General features: G+C 37.8%; 1 protein-coding gene, 1 long non-coding RNA gene and 1 other non-coding gene across 3 annotated transcripts in view; all 3 read right to left on the reverse strand.

Annotated features, from left to right (window-relative positions):
- The window catches only part of sns (sticks and stones), a 345229-nt gene that overhangs the window by 207462 nt on the left and 110216 nt on the right, over positions 1-27551 (reverse strand). The window lies entirely within an intron of this gene.
- LOC117994028 (small nucleolar RNA U3) lies at positions 2884-2966 on the reverse strand. The gene has a single exon (XR_004675301.1). It is a non-coding gene; the product is annotated as a small nucleolar RNA U3 (small nucleolar RNA).
- LOC138404102 (uncharacterized) lies at positions 5766-6291 on the reverse strand. The gene is made up of 2 exons (XR_011238205.1): positions 6209-6291; positions 5766-6130 (listed from the first exon to the last, which is right to left on the reverse strand). It is a non-coding gene; the product is annotated as an uncharacterized lncRNA (long non-coding RNA).

A 27551-nucleotide genomic window follows, 5' to 3' on the forward strand; every position in this document is an offset into this window, starting at 1 on the left:
ACCAGTACTCGGTAGAGACACGCGAAAGAAGTCGCGGGCATCAGCTAGTGGAAAATAAAAGAATAGAATAGATTGGAAGAGAATATAATAGACTAGAATATATTTTTATTGAAGTAAACTTTTAGTGTTTTGGAAACGTCAAATTTACCACTTGTTCGGAATGCCGTTCCTACCGAAAAGAACCAGCAAGAAACTCGGCGGTTGCTCTTTTCAAGTGTTCAATTATTTATTAACTAATCCTCCGCTGCCCGTCCGTTTGTCAGCAATCTGTATCTCGTGAACCGTAAAAGGTTAGAGAGTTACTATCAGTGCTACCAGATTTCTATGAAAAACTAGCGTATGCTCGCGACTTCGTCCCCGTGGACTACACAAATTTCAAATCCCTATTTCACCCCCTTAGGGATTGAATGTTCAAAAATCCTTTCTTAGCGGACGCCTACGTCATAATAGCTATCTGCATGCCAAATTTCAGCCCGATCCGTCCAGTAGTTTGAGCTGTGCGTTGATAGATCAGTCAGTCAGTCAACCACGTTTTCCTTTTATATATTTAGACTAGCTTATGCTCGCGACTTCGTCCGCGTGGACTACGAAATTTCAAACCCCTATTTCACCCCCTTAGGAGTTGAATTTTCAAAAATCCTTTCTTAGCGGATGCCTACGTCATAATAGCTATCTGCATGCCAAATTTCAGCCCGATCCGTCCAGTAGTTTGAGCTGTGCGTTGATAGATCAGTCAGTCATTCAGTCAGTCACCTTTTCCTTTTATATATTTAGATAAATAGGGGGCAAAAAGAATCACCAACTGAGTAGGTACAGTAGCTATGGGTAACTTAAGAAAGGTGACTAACATTGTGAGTCGAAAGCACAATGGGTTACTATCAAAATGTACCTTCCTTAGCCCAGTGCCCGTGTTTCATGTCTTCCTTGCCTTGTAAAAGCAGATAAGCTCTCGCCTCGCTCCTTACTTTGTGTTTCCATGTAAGTTGCTGAAATTTCGCGAGAAATTTACGCACGTCTTTGTTATTTTAGTACAAAGCATGCAAATTCTCCGGATACCCTCGAGTCTCTCTTGTGTTTTACCTTGGAATGTTTTTAGTGCACTACACTACAAAGCTGTTGTCTGGTGTAAATTACTATGAATTATAAGCAATTTTGTGCGGAAAATTAGATTTTCCTCCATCTTAACTGTAGCCAAGTACACTAACTCCATTTCCGTACCATCATACAAGAAATAACACTTAATTTTTCGTATCGAGGCAGGCGTTATTTTGCTGAAATCCATGATATACAAAGAACCAAAAAAACAGATCAAATCTGTATGGTGCAACATGGAGAATGCGATATGCACCACCCGCCCTCGGTTTTTAAAAATCATGTCTGTCTGTCTGCTAGCTTTTCACGGCCCAACAATTTTACCGATTTTAATGCAATTTGGTACAAAGGTGGCATGCGTCCCGGAAATTGACATAGCCAACTTTTTATGCCGGAAAATCAAAGACTTCACACGGGGTTATTAAAAACCATGCGGACAACTAGTTTTTTATACACCTTTTATTAAATTTTTACACGTTTTACAGAAAAACAGACATTTATATTCACTAAGTATCTTTATGAAAGCAGCTGGGGAAAACTTTGATTTTATTAAAATCAGTATTGATTATACAAATCCCCATTCTTGCGCTGAAGTTGGGAGAAAAACTTGATAACAAACAAAGAGTTTGAAGATTGATGATTCGACCTCCCGTTGTTAGATCGCTGATACACACTGACAAAATAAACACTGCGCAAATAACAATGCCTGAAGACGAAAGTCTTTAACCAGTGTGTTCTTCCCGTCTTCTGGCAAACGGCCTTGTTCACAAATGCAAAGTCGCTCAGCGAGCTATGGAGAGGGCTATGTCAGAAGTTTCCCTGAGGGATAAGATCCGAAATGAGGAGATCCGCAGGAGATTCAAGGTCACTGACATAGCCCAAACTATTAGCAAGCTGAAGTGGCATTGGGCAGGTCATGACGGTCGTAGAGGCGATGGCCGTTGGAGCCGGAAAGTCCTTGAGTGGAGACCGCGTTTAAGCGAGCGTAGTGTGGGACGCCCTCCAGCACGATGGACCGACGATATAAAGAGGCTGGCCGGAAGTGACTGGACGAGGAAGGCTGAGCACCGAGTGTGGTGGCACTATTTAGGGAAGGCCTATGTCCAACAGGCTGATGATGATGATGAAATAACAAAGATAGGTATGACGTGCCATACAGAATAAATATTTATTTTACTTTTTTTTGCAAGAAACTTCTTGTAACTTCTCATCTGGAGGAGGGCGTTAACAACTGTAACACAGTTTCTAACTAATGCAGTAGAAAAATGAAGATTTTTCCATTTTAAAAAATTCAAGGTTTTAAAAATATACTAACTAAATGCATGAAAAAAAGACGGGTTTAAGCGGCAGCGTTTTGTATTGTATATATGAAATTTTGTTATTGTTCGACGAAGCGATGCATATGACGCGTTTTTTAACTATGTTTCCCAATTAAATAAGCATATTAGCCGAAACTTAAACCAGTGTGTAGAGAAAAGGCAAAGATTTAGACCAAAGAAGAACAAAGCGTGTTATATGGAAAGTTGAAGAAAGAAATGCGATCTATCAATCAATACCGCGGCTTACAAGTTCCTCGATAACTTCCCACTTGTGCCGCTGTTTTAAGGGATTCTTTTGATATCTTTTACGAATATAAAAGATAAAAGATTTTTGTCCTTTAAATGTTTATCTTGAGAACAGTCTTCATTTTCAATTCACTGGAATACCATTAGTGATTATTCTTAAAGGTTATCTGCGATTTCGTTTGGAGTAGTATTTTTACACGACAACCCAAAAAGGAGTGTAATGTTTTCAGAGTTCATGTAACGGGCTCACGCAATGTGTGTGTCTCGTTAAGAGCTTACTATAGAAATGATCCTATGAAGTAAGGTCTTGTCAGACCATTGTGCACATGACGGGGTGCCCTGCGTCACGGTAATATTATCATACAGTATTGTAACTCGGCCGTATCTTTGAAATAAATACCTACAGCAGCGCGGTACGTAAACATGCGATAGGGCTGCCCGCCTCCGGCATTTTAATTACATTTGCCTACTTTGTGTTTCCATTTAGTTTTGTGATTGTAAATATACTTTTTTTATATATTATCTATACTTACTAATAAAAAAATAAACAAATAAAATACTTTCGCGCGGTTATTGTTAAAAAATAAACACCGTCCGTTCGTCACTGCGGCACAGTCGCGACTGGCTGCACCGCGAGATCAAGGCGCGTAGGTATAGCTCGCGTTTCGTCCGTTTGTATGAAGTTGGAATACTGTATAGATAACATTACCGTGCCTGCGTGCCCGACATGCTGCACGAACAAGGAGTAGACACAAGGTTACCGGCCGAGCTATTGCGGTTGCGGCTTTTAGGGCTGCCCGTATTTGAAGTGACTGTCGACTCGAAAAGAAGAAGAGTTCATGTATATAAGTGAGTTTATTTTTTCCACCATAACTTCTAAATGCCTTAACAGATTTGGTATGAGATATAGGATTAAAATTTAGTATGGCGGCTACATAGCGCCATTTTCAAAACAACACACTCGATGCAGTTCAAATCGAGGTTTTCTTAAAACTTTTTAAATAACTTGTTTAATATAATATTACGAATTAAAAAGGTATCCACCTGATAATTTTTATAAATATTTTGACGAGAAAATATAACTCCATTATAGTGACGTCAGCACCAGACTGAAGTTTCGAGCTGATGATGACGTTAAAATGACGTCATTTCGATGTTAATGAGACATGGTTCCAGCGCAATAGCAATGTGCGGGACTTATACAGAGATAGCTTATATTCCACAGTCTGATAAAGGTTGCTTTTTATCAGGGAAAATCAATGAGTTCCCGCGGAATTTTAAAACCCTGAACTCCATACAGACGAAATCCCAGCATCATCCATAAAAAATAATATTATTAACGTAACTATTCCATAAATAAATAATTCAGTAAATAAATTACGTACTGGCACACTAAAAAACGTTATAAAAACCCGTATAAACAACTTGCTCGATCGACTAATTTGCAAAAATTACCCAAAATCTCCGTCCTTCAGTCAATATCAAACTAACAAAAGTGGTAAATCTGAGCCGTTCATTCCATTATCATCCATAGAAGAATATCATTAAAGTAACTATTCCATAAATAAATAATTCAGTAAATAAATTACGTACTGGCACACTAAAACGTAATAAAAACCCGTATAAACAACTTGCTCGATCGACTAATTTGCAAAAATTACCCAAAATCTCCGTCCTTCAGTCAATATCAAACTAACAAAAGTGGTAAATCTGACCCGTTCATTCTATTATCATCCATAGAAGAATATCATTAAAGTAACTATTCCATAAATGAATAATTCAGTAAATAAATTACGTACTGGCACACTAAATAACGTTATAAAAACCCGTATAAACAACTTGCTCGATCGACTAATTTGCAAAAATTACCCAAAATCTCCATCCTTCAGTCAATATCAAACTAACAAAAGTGGTAAATCTGTGCCGTTCATTCCATTATCATCCATAGAAGAATATCATTAAAGTAACTATTCCATAAATAAATAATTCAGTAAATAAATTCGTACTGGCACACTAAAAAACGTAATAAAACCCGTATAAACAACTTGCTCGATCGACTAATTTGCAAAAGTTCCCCAAAATCTCCATCCCCCAGTCAATATCAAACTAACAAAAGTGGTAAAACTGACCCGTTCATTCCATTCCGACTGCGCGAGGGGCTTTCCATTTTATATTCAAGATTTATGGGGGTCACGATAAACTTTACGATGTGGAAACTTCAGTTGTACAGCGACTCGTAAAATCTGAAAATTTTACGTCTTTCTTATTTAGGTGATAATTACTGCCGTTCTTTGAATTTTTCTCCGTTAATTATGTACTCTTTGGGTTAAGTTAATTACCACAGTTATTTACCACAGGGCCTTATGAAAACGGTAGTAGCCCCCATCGTAAAAAATAGAACCGGCGATCTGTCTAACCTTACCAACTATAGACCCATATCGTTAGGTACTGTGGTCGGAAAAATCTTGGAAAGGCTCTTACAACCCGAACTGACCAGGAATTTTAATATTGACGATGCTCAGTTTGGTTTTCGTGCCGGACTCTCCACAGATTCGGCTATTTTAAGTCTCAAATATACTGTAAACTATTATGTTAATAGAGATACTTCAGTATATGCATGTTTTCTAGATCTAAGCCGGGCATTTGACCTCGTTAATTACAAAATACTATGGCGTAAACTTGATAGACACGTACCAAAAGAATTAATGAATCTGTGGAGATTTTGGTACGAGAACCAAACTAACTACGTAAAATGGGGCGATGCACTCTCTAGTGAATACAGACTAGAGTGTGGCGTTCGTCAAGGAGGGCTAACGTCTCCGGACCTATTTAACCTTTATATCAATGACCTTATTGGGAGGCTGAGAAGTACCAAAGTCGGTTGCCATATTGGTAACATCTGTGTTAACAATTTGAGCTACGCTGATGACATGGTGCTCCTCAGCCCCTCAATAAATGGACTTAGGAAACTGCTCAATATTTGTGAGCAGTTTGCTACAGAACATGCTCTCAAATATAATGTAGCAAAAACTGAAATGCTCGTCTTCAAAGCGGGCAAGGGTCCGGAGACCGTTCCGCCGGTATATCTGAATGGGTCGTCGGTTCGGGTTGTTAAGAGCTTTAAATATTTGGGCCATATTTTATCAGAAGACATAAAAGATGACAGAGATGTGGAGAGGGAGCGCAGGGCTCTTTCGGTACGGGCTAACATGATAGCGCGCAGATTCGCTCGTTGCTCTGATGATGTGAAGGTGACGTTATTTAAAGCTTTTTGTCAATGTTTCTACACATGTCAGCTGTGGACAAAGTTTACCAAGCGCAGCTATAATGCACTTAGGGTACAATATAACAACGCCTTCCGCATCCTAATGAAGCACCCGCGTTTCTGCAGTGCTAAAGCTATGTTTGCTGCTGCAAGAGTCCCTGACTTCTTCGCCATACTCCGAGCAAGGACGGCATCCTTCTGGAAAAGACTGACACACAGTACAAACGCTATCTTGTGTGCTGTTGTAGAGGATCTTAGTAATCCTTTTACAAAACATTGGTCCAACCTGCATCGGTGCGACAATAACACCTTTACTTAGATTAGTTTTTTAAATTGTTAGCTCCATTTTTTACATTTATATTATATTCTAATCAATTCTAATAGTAATTTAATCCGCTTCATACTGTGTATATTGTTATGGGTTGTATTTTCATTGCCTGAAATAAAAATTATTTATTTATTATTTATTATTATTATTAAGTTGATTAAAAAAAAATAGCTTTTTAATTTCTAGCGGATTTTTTACTGTTCCTTCCATGAATTTTACGATTGAATATTCAATGGTATTTTAATGGATTAAACCAGAAGTTATTTTAATAGCACAAATGATAAATATTGAGAAATTATTTTAAAAGCATTGATATTGTTCTAGGTTACTTAAAGAGGTTTTTTAAAAATAAAAAGTAGCTTTCTTTTTTATATTCAAAATTTATAGGTGGGATAATTTCTGCCGTTTTTTGAACTTTTCTCCGTTAAATTATGAACTTACCTCCTCAGGTTTTCTTTGGGACTGAAGTCTCGAAGATCCCGGGAATCGAACCCCGACCGACGTCTTAACCACTAATCTACCGTCCCATTTTTATATCCAAGAGTAAAAAAACCCCATTTCGACTCGCAGTTAAACAACAGAACTCGTAAAATCTGAAATTTCACGTCTTGGTATTTGGCTTCGCTATAATTGGTCCGTTTTTTTAGAAATTTTCCCCGTTAATTATGTACTTCCTCGGGTTGAGGATTTAATTCCCGTTCTTTTGGTAAAGTAGATTTTAAAATTCTTTGCTTTGTGAATTTCTTCGGGATTGGAACCTTTGCCCAGACGTGGGATTTTAATAATTCTTTCACCATTAGAAACTTTATCCAGGCATAACGTAGGCTACATATTATTGAGTAGATATATAATATAGGTACCTATAGGTATTTCAAACTTCACCTGAGCCAAGCCGGGTAGATTAGTTAGTTTCTTATATATTTTCGTTAATTTATTCATAAACTAGCTTATGCCCGCGACTTCGACCGCGTGGAATACATCAATTTCAAACCCCTATTTTACCCCCTTAAGGGTTGAATTTTTAAAGATTCTTTCTTAGCGGATGTCTACGTCAAAATAGCTATCTGCATGCCAAATTTCAGCCCGATCCGTCCAGTGGTTTGAGCTGTGCATTCATAGATCAGTCAGTAAGCTTTTCCTTTTATCCATACTAATATTATAAATGCGAAAGTGTGTCTGTGTCAGTCTGTCTGTCTGTCTGTGCTAGCCTATCACGGCCCATCCGTTCAACCGATTGTAATGAATTTTTTTACAGATATAGCTTGCATCCTGGTGAAAGACATATTATGCTACTTTTTATCCCAGAAAATCAAAGAGTTCCCACGGGAATTTTAAAAACCTAAATCCACGCGGACAAAGTCGCGGGCATTATATTATAGTTTAATCATAAATACTACGTGGATGTGAAAAAGTAAACATCGAGATAAAAAATATATCAACGATATTATTTCTGGAACACGAAACAGATCTTTTTACTTAATCTCGACGCAGCTCGGTATATTTGTACACCGTTTCGCGAAAATTCCGCAAAAAGACGAAAGCGAAAGTCAATGTCAAAGCTTATCTGCAGATAGCCCGGCGATGCGGAGGCGGAAAAAATTGTAGAGACGTACGAAATTGTTCAGTGAAAAGAACAGAGATGTGAATCTTTTGGTACAGAGTTGTGACTCTTTTAGTTCTTTTAGCTCTTTTAGTTCAATTATAGGGAGGGACTTCTTAAGCAGGTAGCTTATTTGTGAAAATGTTATCTCCACGCTCGAAGATGAACTGGCGACGCTGCGACAAGAACAACAAGACTGAGACGAACATTAAGGTTATGGCGGGGTGTATGCAGACGGCGGAAAATATACGACAAATATTATGTAGTGGCGACATATGTGACCAAGGAAAAGCTGACATCCTTGGCTAATGAAGGAGGAGCTAGCTTCCATAGATCTGTTCCGTGGGCGCAAGGAGCGCGTGCTGGCCCAGTGTCGTTCCAGCCTTGAGGCCATGCAGGCAACCAAGGAAAGGCTCGAGTCGGAACTGCATCAAGAATTAATGGAACAACTCTCAACAGCCGATCAAGGCAAGATAGATGAACTAAACGACGCCATCCGAAAACTGACACAAGAAAATAAGGAAGCCTTCAGTCAAAGGATGAACCTTGAAACAACCAAGAACATGGAGAATGTACTCACCAACTACTTAATACGACGTAAAGACGAGTTAGTGCAAGCCTTGCAAGAGATATCGGTAGAAGATCGCAAGAGACGCCTCAGCATGCTGTTGCTGAAGCCGATCTCGCCGCGACGGAGAACAGAATTTGGCAGATCAACAAACGAAAGAATAGTAGTTATAATAAATAAGTCAATAAGTAAAGAAACGAAAAATTAGAACTCGTTAAAAACATATTGATAGCGATCCTGAAAGCAAATCACTAATTTCCTATATAGTTAACGGTTGGCCGAAACATAAAAAGAATTTTAACGAAAATCTCCGATTATTTTGGCAATATAGAAATGCACTGCACTATGCGAATGGTTTGATTTTTAAAAGTGACGTCCTGCATATACCTCAACGCTTCTTCTTCTTTGTCCTCGCCTTATCCCGTTACGCGGGGTCGGCTTTTTTTTATCATGCGGCGCCATGTAGTTCGCGTGTTCGCGTCTTCGTCATTGAGGCCGATATACCTCAACGCTTACGTAAGTTAATGCTGGACAAAGTACATGAGGGAAATTTAGGCATAGATCGCTGCAAGCGGCGGGCGCGCGACGTCATGCACTGGCCCGGCATGTCTCGTGACGTCGAGCGTGCCGTGCGGGGATGCGAAGCGTGCGCACTGCATGCGCCGACTCCGCGAGTCGCGCCTCTGAACCAACATTACTTACCGAATATACCGTGGCAAAAGTTAGGTTCAGACTTCAGACATATTCGAATACAAGAAGAAACATTATATTATTTTAATAGATTATTTTTCGAACTATGTTGAAGTAGGAATGATTATGAATTTGAGTAGTACATCGGTGATAAATTTTTTAAGAGAGCAATTTGCACGCCACGGCATTCCTCTAGAACTCATAACAGACAATTCGACTGCCTATAGCTCACGTGAATTTAAGAAATTTATGGCCGACTGGGACGTCCGTCACGTTACGTCATCGCCCCACTATCCTTACTAGAAAACGATACACTTTTGCATAAGCACTTTAGGGGTCGTTTGATAGCTAACGCCCTGTACTATAACCCCTTAACGGGATCGTGTCCTATTTTCCTGTAACCCTGTATACACGCGGATGAAGTCGTGGGCATCATCTAGTACTTAATGTAGTTCATTTTTATCTTTCATTCACCAACTTCCTATCTCTAGAAAAAATTATAAAAGAGATTCCATTCTGGAGAAAACTCTGAATTATTAAACGCTTTTCTTTTTGCTCGCGAAAATAATTTCCTTAAAAGATTCGAGTTTTTTTTCTCTCGAACATGTACTTTTTTGGCGGCCATATTTTTATGTGAGACAGGTTCCTATTCCTGGGAATAGGATAGGAATAATAAAATAGTCTCGTTGTGTCATATGTTTACATTTCTGTAATGGAATTTCTTGTCTAGAAAATGACAATTTGTCTGTGTTTGTTGAGATAGAAAACTGTATTTTATACTCGGATTCGTGCTGATCACGAAACTCAGTTGCAACCGTCTTCATCTATATGAAAGGAAAATCTGACTAACACAACACAGCTATCAACTAAAACTTTGTGCCCGCCTATATTTTTGTTTTGCTTTGTTTTTTTTTCTGACTTAGTTTTTTTTAATGAAAAAAAAATGATTTTGCTTTTTTACGTGTGTTCTCTGTACTAATTTTTGTGGTGTACAATAAAAGTATATATATTTATTCATTCATACATTTATTTGTGTAGGTTTCCTACGTAATGAAGATTCCCCACAAAGATAGAATTTGAAGAACTCCATGCAAATTCCAAAGATTTTAAAAACCTAAATCACGCGAATCAACGCGTTTTTTTAAATTTAAATTTATAGACTAGCGCTTGGCTGCAATCAAACCTGGTGGCGAGTGATGATGCCGCCTAAGATGCCTAGAAGATGCCTATTCACTCTTGACTTGTTTTAAGTATGGATATACATAGTTAAAAATCTGCAGAGTGACAAAGGCTACTTTTTATACCGGAAAATCAAAGAGATCTCTCGGGATTTTAAAAACTGAAACCACGCCTATTATTAAGAGCGCCCAATCGCCAACAAACTGGCCCACAAGTTTGGCGAGATAGAAATGTAAGAAACCTGTACAATTAATAAGAATAAATAAATTAAAAAAAAAACGCAGCCGTAGTTGTAGGCATTATCTAGTGATTAGTAAATTCATCAATCAATAGCAGCTCGCTAATCCTTTGGGCTATCTATCTAATATCAATACATTCCTAAGACACGAGATTTCCTAGTTTAGGGGTCAGGATTCCAGAGAGTTGATTACTGTACTGAGTTGTTTAAATATTTATTATAATTATATATTTAAGTAATTAAAAACTATCATTCCATACACTGCCATGTTTTCAACACCCGGCAAGTGCGAATCAGACTCGCGCACCGAGTGTTCCGTATTCGGTTATTTTTTTCGCTATTTCGCACGATAAATTAAAAACTATAAAGCACGCATATATATATATTTTTTAAAGAATATTAGCCATGTTAAATGACTAATATTCCCCTTTCCTCTCCAACTAAGCGTCAGGCTTGTGCTAGGAGTAGGTACGACAATAGTGCAACGGGCGGGGTTTGAACCGTCAACCTTTCGGTTTTCAGTCCACTCCTTTACCGGTTGAGCTATTGAGGCTCGAATAGAAATCAGTTTTATAATGTATCACAGGTAAAGCCCTTTCCTATGATACCCCACTTGGTATAGTACTTAATCTTACTTTGAAAGTAGTAAATAGGTATTATTTATTTGTTCATTAACACATTTTAATTTTTTTCTTACGATGTGAACCATAAATTCACGGTTTTCAGATTTTTTCCTTTACTTATGCTATAAGACCTGCCTACCTGCCAAATTTCATGATTTTAGGTCAACAGGAAGTAACCTATAGGTTTTCTTGACGGACAGATAGACAACAAAGTGATCCTATAAGGGTTCCGTTTTTCTTTTTGAGGTACGGAACCCTAAAAACGTTTTGATAGCGTATTAAAAAGTCTGTAGCAAAGCCGTTATCTGATCGGCAGATAGTAAAATTCAATATTGTAACATTTTTGTTTTCCGTTTATTTCCACCATCGGATAAAGGTGAATCCAATCCAATAAAGGCACGCTGCAGCCGGCGGCGAATTTAACTCTTGATTTGATTCGTTTCATTAAAAAAAAATAGTTTAAGAGACAGTGACAAATTCCCTAAAGCGTTTATACGCCTTACTCACAACCTTGAATGGGAAGCTGGAAGAAATCTCTGTTTAGAGATAAGCATTTCCGATGTAACTTAATTTATTATTACTTTGTAACTACAATTTTTGGTACATGAATAATAAAAATAATTAAAATAAATAAATAAATACCTGGCAAAATTAAGTCTTTACTTTTATCTTAAACTAGCTTACGCCCGCGACTTCGTCCGCGTGGACTACACAAATTTCAAGCTCCTATTTCACCCTCTTAGGGGTTGAATTTTTAAAAATTCTTCCTTAGCGGATGCCTACGTCATAATAGCTATCTGCATGCCAAATTTCAGCCCGCCGCCGTCCAGTAGTTTGAACTGTGCGTTGATTTTTGAAAATGCAACCCCTAAGGGGGCGAAATAGGGGTTTGGTGTAGTCCACGCGGACGACGTCGCGAGCATAAGCTAGTATATGTATAAAAGGGAAAGCTGACTAACTGATCAATCAACGCACAGCTCAAACTATTGGACGCATCAGCCTGAAATTTGCCATGCAGATAGTTGACGTAGACGTCCGCTTAAAAAGGATTTTTGAAAATTCAACCCCAAAGAGGTTAAATAGGGGATTGAAAATTTGCGAACGCGGAGGAAGTCGCGGGCATAAGCTAGTTATAATAATAGTTTTGGATGGTTATTGTGCTTCTGTTACACGACGTTCGTACACGAGTGTAATATTTTCAGTGTATGTATGTGAGTTTGTTTCTTCCACCTTAACTGTAAACTTTCTAATAAATCTTGGAGTAATCCACCTTAAGACCTACAAAATCCACGTTAAACGTTGAAAATAAATTAAAAATCTCCAACTCAAAAAGAAAAGAAATTAAACTCTCGACCTCACGTAGTATAATTAACGGAGAAAAATTTCAAAAAGGCAAATAAATAGTCAACTCGTAAAATTTTCAGATTTCACGAGTTCAACTCGGTGCGGGCGAGCGCGGGTGACGTGCGGGTGTGCGGGGCGTCCCCCCGCCTCAAACCCCGGTTGCCATATCAACAGACAGACAGACAGGCAACGAAGTGATCCTATATCATCATCATCATGATCAACCCATCACCGGCTCACTACAGAGAACAGGTCTCCTCTCAGAGTGAGAAGGGTTTGGCCATAGTCTACCACGCTGGCCAAGTGCGGATTGGCAGACCTATCCAATAAGGGTTCCGTTTTTCCTTTAAACGTACGGAACCTTAAAAAAGTAGGTTAAAAGTGAAGGCATAACATTACGTAATCTCTCGAATCACAGAAATGCGTCGCCCGCGGGAATTCCACTGTATTTCTTATACTTTTCGCGAAAATTCCGCAAAGAGGCGAAAATGAGGAAAGTCAACGTCAAAGCTTATCGTGAGAGTCGTGTGAGGGGCAAAGAAGACATTAAATATATTACTTTTGAACAAGGAGTAGGAGGAGGAGGAACACAAACAACGTTTTAAGAAACAGTAATAGGTTATGACTCCTCTTGTCTTGACAGATACGACAGACAAACAGATAACGAAGTAAGTATATAATATATTAGGGTTCATTTTTCTTTTTGACGTACGGAGCCCTAAAAAGTTAAGGCATAACATGACGAAATCTTTTGAATCACAGAAATGCCGCAATTGTATTTCTTATACTATACATCAGAAACAATATAGATCTTAGAATCGAGCCCTGAGGAACTCCATATGTTATTAATTTCTGTTTGCTTTGGTATTCACCAATCTTCACTACTTGAAAACAATCAGTGAAGTAGGATTCAAAAATTTTGTTAGCGTTATCGGTGATACCTATATCTTTTACTTTGTGTAGAAGAATTTTGTGGCTAACCGTGTCGAAAGCTTTTTTTAGATCTATGAATATGCCCAGGGCAATTTTTTTGGCGTCTATATTATTTTTTATTTTAGTTACTTTTTTTTTTATTTATTAAATTAACTTACGGCTACTTACACTAATACATTAAAAAAAAAACTTAATTCTGAAAATATAACTAACTAAATGTAGTCGCCAATTATAAGTTAATACAACATTTACAAACATATGTGACAAAATAAAAATGCATACATCAATTACAGATAAGACTCAAGACTTCCAATATACAAAGATCTTTTCCCGAAACCTATACAAAGAGTCAGAATTAATGTCAATGACAGAGCTGTGGTGGTTAAGAGTTTTACACAATCTTGAGACAGGAGAATTGGCGCGAAGGACAGTTCTACGCAACGGGGGACAAAGTGGTGTAATGGGTTTACGTGGATAATGGACAGGAACCTTAAATTTAAAGCTGCTCAATAGTTGAGGACAGTCTAATACTACGTCAACAGTAGCAGACAATGTGTTGGATTTCTATCTAAATCCGTATTGTTTGGGATATAGATAATCAATGGAGTTCAAGTAGGATTCTAGCCGATTGTAAAATATTTTCTCAAAAATTTTGGACAATACTGGGAGTACAGAGATGGGTCGATAGTTGCTAGGGTCTGTTTTTGTTCCAGATTTATAAATAGGAGTCACCTATTCCTTTTATATATTTAGATATCTTCATTCAATAGTTGCGAATGACACACGCCCACTCAATTAACATAGTATATTGTGTAAAACATACATATATAAAATGGCGGAGGTTGATACCCAATACATCTAGCTTACACGTAACAATAGGTAGCGGACAATGCAAAGTTATTACAATGAGATATTGCACGCTTTTGTTACAACTCAACAAGCTACGTTCTGTATCAAGTTATTATTATGTTTTGGCGACAAGCTACTTCTACCTACCTTCTACATAATATAATGAAACTAGCTCAATCAATCCATTCTTATCATATCATATCATACAAATAAGGCTTCACTTATGATTTCAAGCTTATTTCGTGGTTTAATGATATATTTGTCAGCAACACTGGTTAGATTACTCCTCAAATACAACTTCTGTGTAATAACTCTATGATAAGCATCAGTAAGAATGATAAATATAAATATATATATTATATAATAAGAACTTAATCAGTAAGAATAAATGTAATTGATTATTGTAAAATTAATACTGGATGTGACGTCACCTGACAGAGCGAGGCGGCTCTCTCAACCAATCATAAATTTGGCATATAAAAGCGATGGAGGTGGTCAGAGAAAGTGCGGGGCGTTGAGCCGGCTCGCTCTGGCAGTTGATTTTTAGCAAGTGAAGTGTAAAGGTGAAAAGTGGAATTGTGAAGTGATAAAAGTATAAGGTGGTATCATTATAATATTCATTACGAGAAGATTATGTGTTATTTCCCTCCATTATCAATTATAGAATAGTCTGATATCTCCTGACATCACAAAATGTAGGATTCTGTCGCGGTAATCTGAAATGGTGCTGACATTTTTTAATGTAGATAAAAATTTGGCGTTTTTATTTGTCGATATTTCAACATATATTCAACATAAATATTGTCGATATTTGCCGGACACCTCGTGAAGTTCCAGCGAAAAGAACAAGAAAGAGGGTAGTTCGCTAATGCCCTTGACAGCTCGCAGCACCGCAGTCACGTCGTGACCACGACCAAAATTTGTGTAGTCCACGCGGACAAAGTCCTCTTTAATTTTCCGGGATAAAAAGTACCCTATCTTTCAGTACCTAAAATCACGTCAATCCATTGCTCCGTTGGGACGAACCAACAAATACAATTTCGCATTTATAATATGGGTAGTGAAACTCACTAACTCACTTAAGTCACTAAAACCCATTCATTAACTCAATAAAAACCACACATTTACCTTATTTGTCGGCAAATAGATAATGATCAGGTAACACTGAATCGGTTACCGTGCGATATGGTAGTTGGGCACGCGACGCGCGACGGAGCGAGAAAATAGCGTTGATATAATCATCATTATATCACCGTTTTGTTTTACATACATAGTGTGACTTATTAGTTCGTTACTTTTCAAATTTATTAACGTGACGTGTCATTATCATCTTCATCATCATTATGAACCCACTAGCTGATGCGCGCGACTTCGTACACGTGGATTTAGGTTTTTGAAAATCCCATGGGAACTCTTTGATTTTTCGAGATAAAAAGTAGCAAAAGTAATGTAACTCTCTAGGTATTTATCTATACCCATGCAAAAAGTCACGTTGATCTGTTGCTCCATTGCGACGTGATTGAAGGACAAACCAACAAACAAACACACTTTCGCATTTATAATAAGGGTAATCTGATTGCTGGCTCACTACAGAGTACGGCGTCTCCTCTCCGAATGAGAAAAGTTTGGCCATAGTTTTACCACACTGGCCAAGTGCGGATTGGCAGACTTCACACACCTTTGAGAACTCTCAGGCATGCAGGTTTCCTCACGATGTTTCCTTCATCGTTAAAGCAAGTGATACACCAAAATAATTTAAGATAAAAGGAACAAAGTTGCAAGAAAAAACTAGTTAACAGAAATATGCTCAATATGGCCATAAAGTTTCGCTCCGTTGCTCACCTAAATGGCATATCGCACGCGCTAAGTTATTCAGTGTTGCCCGATTATACCAACGTGCCGTGAAATTGGGTAAATGGCTGACTTTTTGTGTTCATAATCAATGTTACCAGTTAATGATAGTGATTTGGTTCTTTTTCCCCTCTTTTTTTGTTAGCTAGTTGGTTTATGATGGTTTTGTGATCTACTAGCTGATGCCAGCGACTTCATACGCGTGGATTTAGGTTTTTAAAAATCCACGCGTATGAACTCTTTGATTTTCCGGGATAAAAGTAGCCTATGTCACTCTACAGGTCTTAAACTATACCCCATATAAAAAATCACGTCGATCCATTGCTCCGTTGCGACGTGATTGAAGGACAAACCAACAAACAAACACAGTTTCGCAAGTACCCTATAGTATATATTTCTTGACAGACAGACAACGAAGTGATAATTTTTTCCTTTTTAATTTAAGCCTAAAAATAAAAAAATACCTATGTCCAGACTAGCTTATGCTCGCGACTTCGTCCGCGTGAACTACACAAATTTCAAACCCCTATTTCAACCCCTTAGGAGTTGAATTTTCAAAAATCCTTTCTTAACGGATGCCTACGTCATAATAGCTATCTGCATGCCTTTCAGCCCGAACCGTCCAGTAGTTTGAGCTGTGCGTTGATAGATCAGTCAGTCAGTCAATCAGTCAGTCAGTCAGTCAGTCAGTCAGTCAGTCAGTCACCTTTTCCTTTTAATATTTAGATTATTTTAAATCTTCAAATCCCATGTTGCACCTTTCAAAAGCTCTCTTGTAGCATAAGTAAGAGTTAAATTTTAACATAACATCTTGTCGGTCGCTTTTCCGCATACACAAAGAGTGGGTCGACTCAATATTTATTTTATTTTTCGTGTGGAAAGTGCATTTTCTTTTTGCCCCGTTGCCTGTCTCAACTCTCGCGTCTTTCTTTCATTTTATAAATATTTTAGTTCGCGCCTCGGATGTTCGCCTGTCTTTTAGTCGGGCTTGAGATTTTAAAAATGTAAATATGCGTTTCAACTTTTCTATTGACTCTTAAGACTATGCGAGATACGTTACTTTGTTAAGCTTGGGTTAAGAATTTGAATTTTGGCTAGCATCTCTGTGTCTTACTGCCGCACTCAGAGTCGCTTATTCGTTACTTAAATTTAGTTAAAACGAGACAGAGCTATATCTCTCACATAAATCTGTCTCGATTTAACTCAATTTTTAGTAACGATTAGCGAATCCGAGTGCGGCTGTAAATCTCATTGGTAAGACTTGTACTTTACCTTTTCCATTGATGGAAAAGGTAACTTCCTTTATTTAAGAGAAAATTGAAAAAACTACTGTTAGAAAAGACATATTACTCGATTACTGATTACCTTTTAGAAAAGTTTTAATTTTATTTTAATTTTTGACATTTGTAATACTATTATTTAAAAAAAAATTGTGACTAATTATTTAATGTGACTGACTAATTTTATCAAAACTATGTACACGTTGTTAGGTATATCATAACATATTGCATGCTAATAGGTAGAATTTGTCTGTACCTTTTTGTTTTTGTAACATCTCCACTGTTTACCCAGATTCGCAATAAAGAAATTTGAATTGATGTTTTTACTCGACTACGGCAAAACCAAAGGGTTATGATTTTGGCGGTCAATGTATGTGTGTATGTATAGGTTTGTATTTGTGTGTGTTCAACAGTAGCAGCTAAACTACTAGGCCGATTTTGATGAATGAGGTGGACATCAGACGAGTAATAGGGAGCCGCTGGATGGCGGTGGCGCGTGTGGAATCCCCTACAAGAGACCTGTGCCCAGCAGTGGACGTCTATCGGTTGATGATGATGATGATGATGATGATGATGATGATGATGATGATGATGAATACCACGTTTCGTGTGTAAATTGACTAAGGTTAATGGGCAGCGGTAATCACTTAACATCAGGTGACTTGCTTGTACGTTTGCTTAAAGAAATCAAACACCAAAGTTGCTCATCATTCAATTACTAACTTAGGTAAATGTTGCTTAACTAGAACAATCGACTGTTATGCGTCGCAACTAGGCTGCACCGGCCTCGAAAATCGTTTTACTGACTGAATTAATGACTGACTAAAACAATACAAAAAAGCAGTTAAAAAATAAATTAAATCAATGCAATTTTTATTCCAACAGTAGGTAGGTACACTAATAGGGTTAGTACGACTTTGAATAGTTCGACAACGCTGATAGAACATCGAACATCGAAATACTATAAGGTCAGAGTAAAATGGACCTAAAATGACTGTAATAAATTCGTTTTTACAGTACTACCGATTTTTTTACGATGTTCCCTCTGGAGGTAAATGTATAAACGAATTTAATTTGAAATTTTAAGTTTAGGTGCATTTTAATGTCTTTAAAATTCAATTTCAAGGAATCCTTCCATCTTCCAGCACACGTTACGTTATCAATGACCTTATGCTTACGTTTATCATGAGGCTTCGCATAACGCATGCTTCTTTAAAAGCCTTTTAGAGTTTTCGATTTTCAATGTTCTATCAACGTTAGTGAGTTCTCAAACTCGTACTAACCCTACAGTCAGCTAGACGGTGAAATCGATAACAATTAGTGAAATCCGAGAATCGCGTGACTATTTAGCTATCGAACAGGAATCGAATAGGTATCGAATTGATTATTCGATTATTCGACGGTTCGGTAGTTCAACTGTACGAAATTAAATTGTTATTTCGAAACTAGACGCGTGCTTTAGATAAAGACTGCCGCCTTTTTGGTCAAATAGAGCCTAAATAGCTCAAATTTCCAAAATATCGGCGACAAATCCCACCCCTTGCACTATTGTCGTACCTACTTCTAGTACAGAGTATGTCAGGGTTTCCTGACTGGATATGTTGGCTTAACTCTCTATTGTAAATACCTTGTCTTCCCATATTCATACAAATAAATTAATTCATTTCATTTCATTACATGCTTTACGCTTAGTTGGAGGGGAAAAGGAAATACTAGTCATGATTAACATGGCTAATAGGTTTTCTTTTAAAAAAATGGCTATCATTTTCGGCTGCATATTAAGAGGTGTTGAGTCTATTATAGTTTACATTACACAAAGGCATACGTATTTAAATGAAAAAAAAAACAGCGCTGAAAATATCTAGTGTGAGTCGAAAAAAAAATAGTTTACTCCCTTGAGTGATATTTTGTTAAATAGATATTTGAAAATCATTAAGAGTTCTATAAGACAGTTTTTGTTATCCCAGAAAATTCATCGTAAAATCAAAGAGTTTCTAAAAACCTAATCATCTAGTTTTTAGGAATCCGTAGTCGAAGGGTGTCAACGGGACCCTATTAATAAGCCTCCGCTGTCCGTCCGTCCGTCCGTCTGTCAGTTAGCGGGCTGTATTTCGTGAACCGGTAGGTAGAGAGTTGAAATTTTCAGAGTTTGTGTATTTCTATTGCCGCTACAAACAAATAATAAGTACTAGCTTATGCTCGCGACTTCGTCCGCGTGGACTACACAAATTTCGGACCCCTACCAACCCTCGGAGTTGAATTTTCATTTTTCAAAAATCCTTTCTTAGCCTATGCCTACGTCATAATACCTATCTGCATGCCAAATTTAAGCCCGATCCGTCCAGTAGTTTGAGCTGTGCGTTGATAGATCAGTCAGTCAGTCAGTCAGTCAGTCAGTCAATCCTTTTATATAGTAAGTATTTCAAAATGGTCGCTATGAAAAATAAAAAAAATAAAGTATTATTTCTTGTACGATGGGACGGTATCGTCGAATCTTTGTGTGGGAGTCTCTAGGCCAATTTTTAGGGTTCCGTACCTCAAAAGGAAAAACGGAACCCTTATAGGATCACTTTGTTGTCTGTCTGTCTGTCTGTCAAGAAACCTACAGGGTTCCCGTTGACCTAGAATCATGAAATTTGGCAGGTAGGTAGATCTTATGGCTGACATTTGGGGAAAAATCTGAAAATCGTGAATTTAGGGTTAGATCACACACAAAAAATTAAATTGTGGTCATGAACTAATAATTAGTATTTTCAACTTTCGTAGTGAGTGACTATATCAAGTGGGGTATCATATGAAAGGTCTTCACCTGTACATTCTAAAACAGATTTTTATTTATTTTTATGCATTATGCATAGTTTTTGAATTATCGTGCAAAATGTCGAAAAAATACGACTGTAGTACCGAACCCTCATTGCGCGAGCCTGACTCGCACCTGGCCGGTTTTTAAATTCCGTACAATGACCTGACCCAAAAAAGAAGTAGCTTAGCTACTTAAGTAATTTTTGATTTCTATTTCACAGTTAAACTGAGGCTTAGCAATTTTTATTATTAACTCCAAATCTTTTATTCAAATTAACGACCGAGAGTCACGATTAATTTTCCGGAAAATTGCTTCGACTAATTAAACTTTTCCTAACACAGAGTTGAGTCTACTGACACACAATACAAAGAGAATAATGTCCAACGCACACCGCCAGAGCGAAATGAGGACAGCGTCTTTTTACCCGACTGTGGCAAAGCCGAAAGGGAGGGTTAAGTGTTTAACCTGTATGTATTGCCCGTTCCTATGTCATCATTTCATCATTCATCTTGACCCGTAGTGGGCTGGTGATGGGTGGAGATAATGATGATGATGAAAATTACAAAATGAGCTTTTGCTATAAGAGTGAAAGAGATGGAAGATTCCTAGGCACATTTTGCCATAACAGAGAAAGGGATGGAAACAGGGTACATTCATTCTGTCATAGCAATATTCGAGATTAAAAGTAACGCCTCGGTAGGCAGCGAAATTCCACGTACATTGGTGCACAAAAGTGCTTTACCTTTTTTTTTGTTTTTTTTTAAATTTTATTTCATTTGCGACGCTGCGTCGTCCGTTCTGTTCGCGATAGTGTTTTTTTAATTTTTTTAAAGTTTCAACGCGCTTTTAAGAGGTTTAAATAGTTTTATTTTACTAATATTAGGTATAAATGTAATAGCTTGGATGTTTGAATATTTGTTACTACGAAATTTGCTATGAATTCAAATTATTTGTATCATCATCATCATTATCATGATCAACCCATTTGGGATTTTGGCCATAGTTAACCACGTTGGCCCAGTGCGGATTGGCATACTCCACGCACCTATGAGATCATTATGGAGACCTCTCAGCTATGCAGGTTTCCTCACGATATTTTCCTTCACCGTTAAAGTGGTAATAGTCTAACGGTTAAGACGTAACCCATGGGGTCTGATCGCGGGCACGCACCTCTAACTTCTCGGGTGTAATGTTTTAAGCAATTAATTAATAACCCTTGCAGGACACCTGCATGGAGTTTTTCCATACGGACTCAAATGTGTTACGGAAAATATTCAATTTATTAAAACGCATATAACTCCGAAAAGTTAGAGAGACGTCGCCACGGTTTTCGTTATCAGGTTTATAAATATGAAGTTTGGGTAATATAAAAGGCGGTCTCTGAAAATCAGCGTTGGGGCGTCTGGTCCCTGGTATTTACTATAGAGGTTTGTGTCTGAGGGGCCCGACGTCTCAACACAAGCTGAGTGGCCTACCTGTTCGAGGTGTTGCACTGCTGTACAGGACGATATTGCCTACACCATGTACCACCTATATGATACCTCGAATGAACATTATTCTATTCTAAATACTTATATGTTAGGATCTTAATTTAATTAGCTTCAAAATTGCATTATATTTTTATTTTTTACATTGGCAACTTTATTTTTAAATAGACTATCAGTTGTCATTCTGGAGTTTTTGACGCTGGTTGGCGTAAAACGGCGGAAACCAATCAGATTCTTAATTGTCACGTTGGCAACTCTAATTTTCAAATACTATTCTGTCATTGGTTGACGCCGGTTGGCGCAGAGCGGTGGGACCAATGAGGTTGGGTTTCTCCCACCCTGACGGTTGGAAGCTTGACCAGAGGGTTCGTGGGTTGTAGCGGACACTCTCGAGAAAGATCCTGTGTTGTTTATAAGTGCAAGCTGTGAGAATAGTGTTGTTAGCAGTTATTATAGTAAAACTAAGAGAATGATTAAAGTGATATTTATGAGTAACATGGTAGCATCATTTCCGAGAGCCTTCATCGCAATCCTACGTAGAGTGAAGCTTATATATACTTAAATTGATAATAACTCCCTGTTAGTATAAAAAAGATAACAATAAAAGGCCCGTAAGAGCCCTTCGGAGGATATTATTATAAAATAAAATAGGGATACACTAATGAAAAAGTTAATGATTCTCAGAATATACAACAACACTCAGGTTAAAGCCAGTGCCTCTCAAAGTGGGCGATACCACCCCCCGGGGTCGAAATCACCCCCCCTCAAGGTGGGGGGGGGGGGGGGCGCGGGACGATACAAAGCGTTCGTACATGTTTTATCTTCATCTTAATATTGTAAATCGGAATAGCGTATTTTCATGCCGTGTTTAAACTTAAAATATGGCGACGGATATACAATGTTGTTAAAATTTTAAATTCACATAAATCATATCAACAAGCTTTCCGGGATACGAGTTTGTAATTCATTTTGTCCTATATATTTAAATAGGTACCTTAGAACATAATAGCTTATGCTCGCGACTTCGTCCGCGTGGACTACATCCCTATTTCACCCCCTCACGCCCCTTTCACACGTTGTCCAGTTTTTTGCAGGATCCCGTTTTCTGCAGGATCCCGTTTGATGGCGAATGTGTTTGTACGCTAGCGTTCACACGAGCATATAACCACATGCGCCATCAAACGGGATCCTGCAGAAAACGGGATCCTGCAAAAAACTGGACAACGTGTGAAAGGGCTGTTAGGGGTTGAATTTTCAAAAATCCTTTCTTAGCGGATGCCTACGTCATAATCTGCATGCCAAATTTCAGCCCGATCCGCCCAGTAGTTTGAGCTGTGCGTTGATAAATCAGTAAGTCAGTCAATCAGTCACATTTTCCTTTTATATAATATTCAGATTACGCACTAGCTTATGCCCGCGATTTCATCCGCGTGATCTACACCAATTTCAAACCCCTATTTTACCCAACATAAATTACGTAGAAGCTTCAACCGCTTTAGCTTTTCAATTCAAATGATAAAATAATAGAAGCTTCATAGTAATTCTTAGGCGAAACGCAAAACAACAGAGATGAGTCTCGGTGTATTTCTCGATATCAACAGAACTCTAACTAAGCTTTCTTTCATTTTACATAACGGCCAAGCGGCCGATTTTTTTTTTCGGTATTTATACCAATTTCAACGGTATTTCAAAGTACATATAGCTGATTTTAAGTTGTTATCAAAACCACTCGGCTCTTCTCTAGTTCGTCTGTTTGCGATGGCCCTTATCATGTACTGACTCAATCTATTTATTTAATTACATTCTAATGATACTACAACATAATATACCTATTCATTTGAAAAGGGTACAAAAACCTTAAAGTTTGGGAAACAATGGTTTAGACTGTCAAGGTCGCAAACAAATAGCCTAATTAGTTTTAGGTCTAATTATAGCCAGACATTAACGTTGAACAATGCTATAAAGTGTAAGCAGAAATAATTTAGTAGTTGAGAAGTTAGTAGTGCGTGCCCGGGATTGAACCCTCGACCTCCGGTTAGAAGGCGGACGTCCTAACCACTAGGCTATCACAGCTTTTATTTATACTACTAAGATTCTATTAAATTCACGTAACAATTTTCCTTGCGATAATACCAAAGGGACATACCTATACAAAGCCAGACTTTGTAGTACCCTGAAGAAACCTGAACATGAAAGCTAGATTTTTCCTTTCTAGTCTAGAATTTCTTAGTAAAGCTAAATGCGTAGCGATATTTACACTCAGTGGAGCATAATAGGTAAATTGTATAAATTAATAAATGAACTAGCCAACAGACAACAGATTAAAAAGCTGTGGTAGCCTAGTGGTTAGGACGTCCGCCGCCGGAGGTCGCGGGTTCGATCCCGGGCACGCACCTCTAACTTTTCGAAGTTATGTGCGTTTTTAAGTAATTAAAATATCACTTGCTTTAACGGTGAAGGAAAACATCGTGAGGAAACCTGCATGTCTGAGAGTTCTCCATAATGTTCTCAAAGGTGTGTGAAGTCTGCCAATCCGCACTTGGCCTGCGTGTTAGACTATGGTCAAAACCCTTCTCACTCTGAAAGGAGACCCGTGCTTTGTAGTGAGCCGGTGATGGGTTCATCGTGATGATGATGAACTAGACAACTGGTCCTGGCTTCGCTCGGTGGAATTTCCAGAAAGGAGATGGACAAAAATTGTATGAACGCGTGCCTCAGAATGTACAGATATGCCATATATGATATATGAGATGAGATATATGTGCCATTTAATGGTAAAAATCTTCTATTTTAAGAAAAAAAAGTCGCATATTGAAAATCTTGGACAAAATCGATTAAAATTCTTATTTTTTTCAATTATTTTCAGTGACTGCTTTTAAATGTAAATAGTTATTCAAAATTCATTGTATATTTTATCTGAATTTATTATCACATCACGATCAACCCATCGCCGGCTCACTACAGAGCACGGGTCTCTTCTCAGAGTGCGAAGGGGTTTATATGTATATAGTTTTTATTTTTTTGCATGCCATAATATGGTTATTTGTCGTGAAACTTTAACATCAGTATATACATACCCACATGTGCAATATAGAATATAATTTTTTATAATCTTATATATATATAAAAGGAAAAGGTGACTTACTGACTGACTGACTGACTGATCTATCAACGCACAGCTCAAACTACTGGACGGATCGGGCTGAAATTCGGCATGCAGATAGCTATTATGACGTAGGCATCCGCTAAGAAAGGATTTTTGAAAATTCAACTCCTAAGGGGGTGAAATAGGGGTTTGAAATTTGTGTAGTCCACGCGGACGAAGTCGCGAGCATAAGCTAGTACCTTTATATTATTCGATCAGCCTGGGGCAAATTTTGGTCCATTTCCTTTCCAGAAATCAATTGCAAGTGAATTCTCATTCCAAGGAATATGCAGAAAATCCACCAAAGTGATTCCATTTTGTGAAAATTCTACTCGAGCAATTCCATTTTCTGAAAATTTTACCCGAGCGATTCCATTTTCTGAAAATTCCACGCGAGTGATTACATTTTCTAAAAATTCCACCCAAGGGATGGACCCACCCACCACGCATGGCTAGTTTGGAATACAAATACCTACGCGATTTGACTTTCCTACCAATTACAATCCGGGTATCTTTTAAACCAGGACGAATAGGCCTTTTCTAGGTAAACGCGCACATCTTAGCCCACATCATCACTTTCCATCAGGTATGATTGTGGTCAAGCGTGTGTCTATAGTAAATTTTTTTTTTTATTCCGATTTAAGTTAGCCCTTGACTGCAATCTCATCTAGTGGTAAGTGGTGATGTAGTCTAAGATGGAAGCGGGCTAACCTTGAAGAAGTATGGCAGTTTTTATTAAACCCATTCACTTTTGGCTTTTACATGGAATCGTACCGCAACGCTAAATTGCTTGGCGACACGACAGACCGAAATTTAGAAATTCCAAACCTCTGCCGGGAATCGAACCCGGGACCTCCCACTAATAACACCACAGCGCTTACCACTGCGCCAGGGTGGTCGTCAATAAAAAGTATTTCATCTACGGCAAACACTTCATATTTTTATTGGTAAAGCCAACACTTTCATTCAGTTTCATTCGTGTTTTTGACACGCATTCACACATTCAATGACTCTTTTGAAAGCATAGAAAAATCGAAATCTCTTTCAACGCCTCGCTATCTAAAACCATAAACCGGTTTACCTGAACGCACATGTCTATTCAAGTGTACAATTAACCAGACATGTTTGTTTGTAAGGCTAAAAATACAGCCTAAAGGCCTAGGCCAGTGGTCGGCAACCTACGGCTCGGCCCAAAATTTATTAGGTTACGATTTGATCTTGAGCAGAAAACTAACAAACAAGTTTGTTTGTTTGTTTGAAAAATGTCTTTATTAATAATTAACAAAAATATATACATAGTTTATGTCCTATTAACCTAGGATAAACACATAAAATATAATTAAACATAGTTTGGCAGGCTAAGACGCCCCTTTCAAACTTACCAGCTTCATATTTTATCGTTCTATTTAGACCATAAATACACCAACAATAGGATAAAAATTAGTTATGCTAACCTTAGTACATCGGTTATCACTTGTAAACATATTTTTTACATTTAAAGCACTATTTCTAATATTCTATCATAAGTACAAAATTTAGGTTAGTAGTTAATTTAACTAATCACTAATCTTATATTTTTTATTTAACGCTAGTTGAGGGTAAAGAACTAACAAACAAGTGACGATAACCTATCAGCGCTGGTCACCAGCGAGTTGGATCAAGGGCTGTTCCTTGAGTTCTGTTCGGGAGTGGCAAAATATGCGATACAAAGGAACAAAACATAGATTGGAAATAAAGACCGATAGTATAATGTATATTGTAATAATATAATAACTTACTTCGGTAAAATGGGCAATCTATGTGTTGTCCATTTTGTCTAAAAACTATATATAAAAGTGAGTAAACCCTTGAAGGATAGACAAAGACTCCTAACTTAATATCGGAGGCAGCACGGAAATATTTAAAAAATAACCCTTAAAAGCCCTAAAAGTAGCCTATATCCACACTGCGGGATGTAAGATATCTCTGTACTACTTTAAAATTAGTAAAGCAGATGGGCCTTGGAAATATAAACGGACATTCATCATACTTCCGTATTTATAATATTTTATCATGCATAGAATACCTATAAATATTTATTCTTATATTATGAAAAATCCCCATAGAACCTTTTAAAAAGGACCGACATTCACTTAGCAAAATTATTTTTTCCAATCCCATATTGCCAATTGGTTTATTGAAATCACATAATTTATGTATTTTATTATTCAGAAAAATAAGTTTTCCTTCGACACACACATTTTTTCCAACAACAAAAATGTAAACCACATGACATATTGACATCGGGCCACGGCTATTCGCTATTGGAGTTTTGATTCCGCACGTTTGTCGTGGCCACAGTACGTATTTGTAGTAGGTAGGTATGTCTCGTAGGTACTAGTGCAACTTTTCGAATTAATAAACTATGCGTCCATCAGCTACGCGATTGCGCGGTAGAATGACAGCTACAATGTCACGATCGCAATCACATCTGATTGGTTGATGCTCGCTCACTATTGGCTACACTGCATTGTTGCAACAAGAATAGCACAAATTCAGCCAATCACAACAATTGAGATTGTAATAATTATTGATGCAGGTTTTACGAAATCGCCCTGCAGTAGTCTATTTTTTAATCCCGGAGACGAAAATTACTCGAAAAATAGGGTTACTTTAGGGGTACCTGCGTCAAATGCACTGACATCAGTACCCGTAGTACAAGATTTTACGTC

Source organism: Maniola hyperantus, chromosome 25 (genome assembly GCF_902806685.2).
Source record: "Maniola hyperantus chromosome 25, iAphHyp1.2, whole genome shotgun sequence".
Taxonomy (NCBI): Eukaryota; Metazoa; Arthropoda; class Insecta; order Lepidoptera; family Nymphalidae; genus Maniola; species Maniola hyperantus.